The sequence below is a fragment of the Pinus tabuliformis genome, chromosome 1_1 (assembly GCF_031772625.1).
Source record: "Pinus tabuliformis cultivar Carrire ecotype Pingquan chromosome 1_1, CPIR1, whole genome shotgun sequence".
Lineage (NCBI taxonomy): Eukaryota > Viridiplantae > Streptophyta > Pinopsida > Pinales > Pinaceae > Pinus > Pinus tabuliformis.
The window spans coordinates 698,454,949-698,464,212 of NC_142297.1; positions in this window are offsets into that span (position 1 = coordinate 698,454,949).

The following is a 9,264-nucleotide window of genomic DNA, read 5'->3' on the forward strand; positions in this document are numbered from 1 at the left end:
TTATTAGGAGGATCCGAAGTTCTTTCAATGCTGGGAGGAGACCTGTAATAAGATACAATACAATACATTATCTTCATATTGTTTTCATGATCTAGCTGAGGCGGGCATTCCCATGCTCAGCTTTATAAATTCATTTTCATGTACATAGGACAGACAACCGTCTGACGGTAGACTGATGATTCTGATGGAGTCATCATCCTTTTGGTAGGATGATTATCTGTGCTGCAATGCTGTACATTTCAATGTCTTTATTTTCCTGAATGTATATCGCAGCCCGAATGGATGAAACTAGATCCGGGGTCTTCAATCTCATCCGATCTTCACTCGAAGTACAAGTCGATCCATGTGAGAAATGTCTTGAAGTCGAACATGGAAAGACATCGCTTGATTACTAGTCAATAATGTAAACTGTTAACAAGCGCGAGAGGAATCAGCGATAATGATAATGACCCTCAAGGTACTGCAGTACAATTCACGTGGTGTGAATAAAGGACTTGGCATCGAACAACACGCAAAATCTTTCGGTCGAAGGTCATTGATGTATACCTGTCGCCGGAAGTGAGAAACTTGCCATTGAGGCATGCAAGCTTCAAAGTACTGAAGGGGTTGTTCCTAGATCAACTTCTTGGATAATGAGCTGATGTCGACAAGAAGCGATCCGTCAAAGGAGGGCCTTAATGAATCCCACATCAATGACACGGAACGGAGAAAATGATTTTGATGGAGGTGAAAACGATCTGATGATATATGGTTCAGGGTGGCAGTCATGAAGGAATGAAGTATAATGTATGGTAGTGGATGGGACACAGGTGACTTCTCCGGATGACTTCTCTTGAACATGTCGGCGACACTTATGTGATGGATTGGTAGCATTTACCCCAAATGTGGATGGTATGGTGTGACCATGGTGATGTGACTGGTGAGTGAAACAACCCAACCGCACCCAATCATTGTTGACCAGTACCTCTTTATTTTTTTCAAGCTTGAGGAGGATAACATATGCTTGTTCTATAATTTGCCCTTCGGGCAAACCCATCACTATGTTTTAACGAGCCTAGTGATAGTGAAACTCGTTCTCACCTAAAGACAAGTTTGTCGCTATTAATCTTTTTAACGAGTCTAACGACAAAGATAACTCGGTCCTTTTCATTTTTAGAGAGTCTAAAAAGGTACGTAAAGGTAACTCCGAAGTTCCTTTTTCGTCATCTAATCCCTTAAGTCCGAAAAAGTATAAAACAATACAGAACGGATGAATTTTCGATAGTTTTAACGAGTCGAACAAAACAAGCGCTCGATCTTTTTGTGCAATAATCCCTCAGGTACAAAAAGATTAAAATCTAGAGGAGGGATAGCACTTACTGTCGCTTTAACGAGCTGGAAGGCCAAAACTCGGCAATCTTTTCATATTTTACGAGTCAGTTGAAAAGAGCTTAAAGAAGACTCGCCTTTTGAGGAACGAGTGATAAAATGGGTAGCAGCTGATTCCAGGTAAGGTTTGGAATTTTCCAATCACGGCAGTGTTACAAGGATGGCTAGTGAAATCACTCTTTGCAGCTGTTCCTCAAAATGGGTAAACAATCAAATGGAGGTGACGGTGCAAACACGACCAAGGCATTAATGGCTGAAAATGCTTCATTCACGGTGGTTATTTACCGGGGGAATAGTTCATTTTTTAACGAGCTTAAACGCGGGTGGAAACATTTGCTTAGATCTTATGTTTATTTTTTAACGAGCTTGAACTATGTGCTAAAACTGCTCAATTAATCCAGTCATATGATAAGAATGTCTCATATAAAAATGGAAACTTTTAGATTTTTTCCCCACATCCTTTCTTTATGCAAGTTAGGAAACGACTAATCCAAAAAACATATAAATAATCACTCTTTGCTTGCACTCCAAAAGGTTTGCATGCCCCCAGGTATAAAATAGAGTTTCAAAGCTACCCCTCAATTTGCAGACAAAACATTTGTTCTATCAGGTGAGGCCTACCCCTTACAGGTTACCCAAAGATTGTTCTATTCGCACAGCAAACAAAACACTTCTTTGGCGATGTCTACCGAGATAAACAAAGGTGAGTGACGACGACCACCAACTCCCATAACTTTGACAAGAGAATCTTATTCTAGAATAACCCCTCTTCCACCAATGGATGGGGTACAGACTAGTCATATTCTCCCGCAGAAACCTACCCTATACCCAAAGTTTTCCTGCCGAAGCAGACCAGGATGCATGCCCCCTGGGTTTCAGTCATATCCCTCCGAATTACTTGCGCTTATCGGGAGGACGGACTGGGGATTGAGACATTTCTTGCGTGAAGAGACCATTTAGGGATGGTATATGACTATTTGCTATGCGTGATCCGGGAAACAAAAGCTGGTCCACGAGCTTGACCACTCTTCCTTCGTGCGGAAAACACATTACTCTAAAGAGTGAGGAGACTGGCTCCCATGCAATAAATATAGTCTCGTCCAAGGAGTAGGTTATAATCCAAGGGTCCTTGAATTACCATGACGTTCATGTGAACTGTCTTCCCTCTCAATGTTATGGGCACATCGGGAAGGATCCCTAAAGGTCGACTGGTTCCTTTATCAAAGCCTGTCAGATTTCTCATTTCAGGCAACAGCAATGGCGAACCAAGCGCTTTCCAATCAATAGTGGAAAGGATACTCACGGAAGCCCCCTCATCTATGATGGTACCAGCCATGACCATTCTATATATTTGAATGATAATTCGGAATGGTATGCTTGCTGGCAAACGGGGTCTGCCTAGTTGATTCCAGTCGAAGGATAAAACTAGGTTGCTTGGAGGTGGGACCGAGTAGATGGCCGGGTATGGCTCTGACGAACTTCCTTCCTGTTGTAAAGGAATGGGTGGATTGCCCCCATGTTCGTCGGAGTCTGTGTTGATGAAGAGAATTTGGACGGTGTCATCCTTGTTCTCTTCAGTGACTGTATCATCCGAAGATAAAACCTCTGAAGGCAAGACCGGGTCAACTGCCGCCTCGACCTTTTGACTTTCGTCTGGTATGGATTCAGTTGGTTTATCTTCAATGATAGACGCTTCAGCCAACCACCTGAGCGGGCCAGCTGGATTCTCAACTAGTGACGGACTCGGCAAGAGTTTTTTATATCCAGGAGGAAGTTGTAACGGTGAAACCGGAAGATCATCCAAAACTCTTTTAGCTTCATCTAAGAAGGGACAACGGTGGAGGGCATGGTCGCCTTCCCACAGTTTACAAGGAAATCTAGCTTTCCCTTTTTGTCCTGGGGCTTCACTTTCACTAGTTGACGGTGTGCTTTCAACATGATCTCCAGAGGTTGATGACACCGGATTGTGCAAACGAGGAGACTAGTCCCTTAGTATCTGGGGGATGCAAGGACAATCTCTGTGAAAGTGGTCTCCTCTGCAAATGACACATGGCGATTTAGGCTTGGTCGGTGTTGTGTGTGGCTTTTCGTTAGACGACACTCATTTTCCCCCATTCGCCTTTGGCTCCTTCTTCTTTTTCTCTTTCTTTTTCTTTTCCTTCTTCTCCTTAGGAACTTGGCTTTTAGCTTTACCAGTCCCGTCAAACGAAGAGGAAGGAGGAGAGGAAGAATTAGAGGAAGTAGAAGGCTGGTGGGTAACTCTGGACTCGTCTAATTGCTGATTCGATTGTTCAGGAATAGTGGTGTTCTAAATGACATTGGTTGAGAAGAGCCATACTAGCAAGCCAATTGTCAGTCCTGGAAGCGACAATGTGGCCATATGGGGCGCACCAACATGTCCCCAAGAGGAGAAGGGACTAGGATTTCCACCAAGGGGAATTCCTTGGTTGGTAGGCTCCATTTTCTCAACCCAAAGATCAACATAGGAAAAGGGGATGAATATTCCATTTAAAATAAATTTTAACACGCTTTGACACAACTTTGTTTTTCAGTTTTAAAGAGTCGAGAAAAAACAAAAGATGACTCTAGTCTCCTTCGATTTTTAATGAGCCTGAAGTGACAAGTGCTCAGATGGACCTTTTCCGTTAAGGAGTCTGAAAAGGAACGAAAGATACTACTCTGGAGTTCTAGGTAGAGGGATTACCAAACCAATCGCAAAACTGCATAATACTTTTTATGGTACGGCAGTCAATCTTCCCGAATGTTGTGTTTGATGCATTACGATCAGTAGGGCGGCCGACACGGCTTCCTATGGATAAAGGTTTTATGCCTATAGGGGTCTCCCAATATATACTCGATGGTACGTGGGAGCACAAGTCCGTACTGGCACTTATCGTCTCAAAGTGGAGGAATCACCCAACCATCAGTGAGGACAACAGTTACCAGGTTTTACGACGCCGGAATACGTCTCTAGCCTAGACCTCTAAATGTTGTGCGTTAAGTTACAAAGCGTTGTTAAGTTCATTGAATTTATTTTAGGTTGATCTTTCTTATGAAGTTTGCCTTTTGGGTTCACCATGAGATGTAGATGTAATTCCTAAAATGCAATCTAAAGATGATAAGCAAGCTTTTATCTCTTTTCAGCAATGAAAATCCTAGCTACAAAGGGAAAAGAAAGACACAATATTTTCTCAAAGAGAAAAGAGCACACTGTAAATGCGCTTTTCCTAAATCAAGCCAAACAGACTGTCAATATGCAAATGCACATGTGCATGTATTTGTTTTTCACTTTCTTAATATTGATGCCTAAAAAGAAAGTTGATGTACAAATCTGAATTTGCTTTCAAGTGACAAACACAAACAAGCTTCTTTTCGAAATCAAAAGGTAGAAATGATTACGACACTTTATGATTTTGAAGTAAATACTCGTTTCGACACTAGAAAGTCACAAATTCAAACCAAAGGCAAAAGTAAAAGCATAATCGACTGTCAACAGCAAATAAACTTTCTCCTAAGATCAAAATCGACACTTACGACAGATCTAAATCAAAGGACGACAGTATGACTATCCTACTTTTTCAATGGAAAACTGTAAATGATGTAACAAACACACAAAAAAATCTACAGTATTTTTGTACAAAGGAGGCGGAATTAAGGCAAAGAAAAGGGGTTTTCAAATAGACACATACACACTGATCACAGGCTGCAAAAATCAGAGACAAAACTGAAAAAATTGAGTAAAGAACCTCAGCTGAACAAGGTTAGGCTGATCAACGCACCTGGTACACAGAGAAACTGGATTGCAACGCAGGTTTCCCTCTCGGGAACTGCGCTAAAATGTAGGAACTCTTCACAGTACGTGCGCTGGGGTAGAAACGAGATTTCTATCCAGGTTTTGGGTCACGGTTTGCAGTTTTAATCTATGGTTTTTGGCCGAGTAAAAGCAATCAGTAATGCACAATCAGAGGGTAGATTTAAAGGAGGTCTAAGAGCTATCACAAAGGGTAATCAGATCATTTGTGAATCAGATGTTCAAATCATAAACAGATCCAGTGAATGGATTGAAGAAGCAGATGTCTACTTTGCATTTGTTAATGGCAAATGCAGTTCGATTCGCTACTTCCAAGTTTATGAAACAAACAACAATAGAAACACAAACAAACTAACTAGACACGATCCCCAATGGAGTTGCCATTTTGTTAACGGGAAAAGTTTCTATTCAGAACGACCCTATCCCACTAAGGTGTGACAGTGACCTCAGAAACAAACAGGGAAAACTACTTTTGTATTCTCCTTTATGAACTATAAACGAAGAGGAATAGGATGAACCAACCTGTGTCTTGCGCTAGTCCTTCGATCCAATCTCTCTCCTCTTTAACAGCTTCCAGCTACTTGCTCCCTTACTTGCCCAGCTTCACCAAGTTCCTGTAAGATCACAGAAGAAGGAAACTACACAAAGACATGGATTTATATTCATAAATAGCTTAGGATCAAATTTAAGCTAAACATACAAATGTAACCAACATCAATGATATACAAGCATGTAGGAGAAACTCAAATAGTTTTATTGATAAAACAAGAAGATCCAGGAGGAGTTACAACCGATGATTCCTGATCCAACATCAACCTCCCAGCATAGAATCCCCTCTTCACCTCCAACAAAGCATAAATCACCCAATACTCTGATATCTATCTCAAAACCAACAACAATACTCTGCAATGTACAAAATTCCAGCCTCTGGATCTCTTGGTGAGGGATCCATATATAGATGTATGCAAAGAGGATGAGTCAGCTCATGAATTGATTAGTGGCTTCTCTCTGTCAGTTCTTGCTTCCACTTGGAGACTGAGAGCCTCTTACTCATCACTGGTCGAATTCAGTGAGGCAAGTGTCATTGGAGAAGATTCTGGAAGCTTCCATTGTCTCTCCACCTCGTGGAATGACTCTGCCACTTGTCATTTCCCGCTCAACGCACCCTGGTAGTGCATTTAGGTGCATTGCAACGCACCTAGCTAGTGTATTTGGGTGCTTTGCAACGCAGCTAGCTAGTGGAGCAGCTGAAATGATCCTGATTTGACTAGTTCTGAGCAGTTTCTGGTGGAGAACTTCTGGGAGAAGCTGTAATTTGTTGACCTTGTTCCTTTAGGAGTTATAACAACACTTTTAAGGACTTAGGAGCCCTTGGTTTATGGACATTTCATGCTTGGAGCTGTAAGGCACAAAAATGTCTATAACAATATTGTATTATTCCCATCATTCATCTTGAAGATGTTGAAGTTGATATTGCGAGAGTGAAGACATATGTAGAATTTGAGGTCATAAGTATCATGTGAGATAAGGATCCTTACCCAAAATTTTTAGGGACTAACTGAGAATTTGATAATTATGTTGTTATTGACCTCAAGTGAGAGACTATGACCTTTGAAATAAATGGAGCCCACATTATACAACCATTGGATCTGTACCAAGGCATAAGGTTTACAGAGCCTGTAGATGATGTTGAAAAGCCTAATCTTTTTTATCAGTTACATCAACTCATTGTGGGAAAAAGAGAAGATTATATTAATCCTACAATGGATGATTCTATTAGTTGGAGGAGTGTTCAAAGCACAAAAGTTGGTTTAGATGTTTTTCTAGATGATTGGAAACAAGGAGATCATGAATTGCACTCCAGACATTGTGCAATTGTTTGTTGCGTTCATTGGATTGGTACTAAGGTTACGGGACTTTCCTACTTTAAATGGTATAGGATTTGTTGTTAATTTTATTAAGGAAATTGATTTGCATATTGAGGAAGTGCAATATATCCCTTTGTTGGATGTTTCTCTACATGAAACCCCGTCAAGATGGTGGGGAACTCATCGCAATTAGTTTCAAGACTGGGAATCAGTTAAGTTTGCTACATTATATCAATTTTCTATTCTAGAGAAGCCTTTGGATAGAATTCCTATATATGAAGGTTATACCAGTCCACAGAAGCATATTCAGAACTGTAGTGTTGTTTGGACAAGATTTGGGTTACCTACCGAAATGTGGGTACATCAATATATTCACACACTAGGGACAATTTTGCGAGCCTGGTACTTGAAATAAGAGATGAAGAGGCAAAAAACCAACTAGGAGGCGTTGATACTTCATTTTTGCAATGATTTCTCATTTTCAAATGAAGACACAAGGATAGAAAAGGTGTTGAAATCCATTAAAAGAGTGTTGTTTCCTACTGGGAAACCTCTAGAAAGAGTGTTGTTTCCTACTAGGAAACTTATTATTGACTATAGCAGTTCTGCAGATTATGAACATTTATATCAATATGGATTTCATGAAGATTTTACTTGTGGTAAGATCAATAAGGAGCCGGAATATCATGATCTGGAGCGACTAAGGCATTTGTATTTTAAGGAATCCAAAGGAGAATGAAATGTAAAGGATGATCCTAAATATGCCCAGCATTTGAAGCCTTTGAAGTTGCTAAAGCATGATATTGGAACTAAAGGGAAACCTAAGCTAGCTTCTATCAGTGACTATTGGGATGAGTGAAATACAAAAGATATTTTTGACTTATTAAAAGAATATGAAAATTTGTTTCCTACACCATTTTCAGAACTCAAGGGAATCTAAGGAGATCTAAGAGAAATGAAAATTGTTTTGAAGCCTGATGCAAGTTCAATCAAGCACTGCCCATATTACTTGAATCCACAATTTAAGTAGAAAGTGAGAAAATCAATTGACAAGATGCTAGTTGCGGGTCATATTTTCCTAGTTGATGAAGCAGAATGGATCATCCCTATTGTCATTCAAGATAAAAAGGATTTGAATGATATTAGGGTCTACATAGACTATATAAGTCTTAATAATGTTTGTGTCCATGATCTATTTCCTACTCCCTTCAACAATGAAGTATTGGACAATGTTGTAGTTAATGAGGCTTATTCTTTTACTAATGGATTTTATGGATGTCATCGTGTTTGTATTGCAGAAGAAGATGAAAGGAAGACTACTTTTACAATAGAATGGGGTTCTTATGCTTATCATGTCATGTCATTCAACCTAAAAAATGCTCTAGTTGTGATCTCTAGAATTGTTATTACTACTTTTAGAGATTATATTAATAAATTCCTTGAAGTGTACATGGATGATTGGATAGTATATAACCTCTTAAAGAAGCACTCTAGCTTATTGCGGGTAATGTTTGATAGAAGTTAACAGTTGTAGATTTCATTAAATTTGAAGAATTGTATTTTTGTTGTTCCATTTGGTACCTTGCTTGGACATATTATTTCTAAAGATGGTATTTGTGTTGATCCTGCCAAAGTTGCAGTAATTTTAAATATGTGACCACCCACAAATGTTTAGTAGTTGTGGTCTACTTTGGGACACACAAGCTATTATCATAATTTTATCCACAACTATGCCTTGATCACTGCACCATTGGAGAAGTTGTTGAATAAAGTTGAACATTACACATGGATTGCTAAATGTGATGCTATATTCAACACCTTAAAAGAAAAGCTTGTGAGTGTTCTAATTCTAGTTTACCCATATTAGAAAAAGGCATTTCTTGTTCATATAGATGTTTATGGTATTTCTTTGGGTGTTATATTAATGTAGTCGGGAGAAGGTTACTTAGATCATCCCATCTATTTTTCTAGCATAAAAAATCCACTATTGAGAAGAATTATACGCCCATCGAATGGGAAGCTCTCGCCATGGTGAACTCTCTCCAAAAGTTTAGACATTATCTTCTTGGTGGTCCTTTTAAATACTTTATTGATTATTCTACTTTAAATTATCTAGTTAACAAACCTATCTTGGAAGGGAGAATATGCAGATGGATATTGTTGCTTTAGGAATTCTTGTTTGAAGTTATTGTTAAAATAGGTTGCTCTAATGTGGGT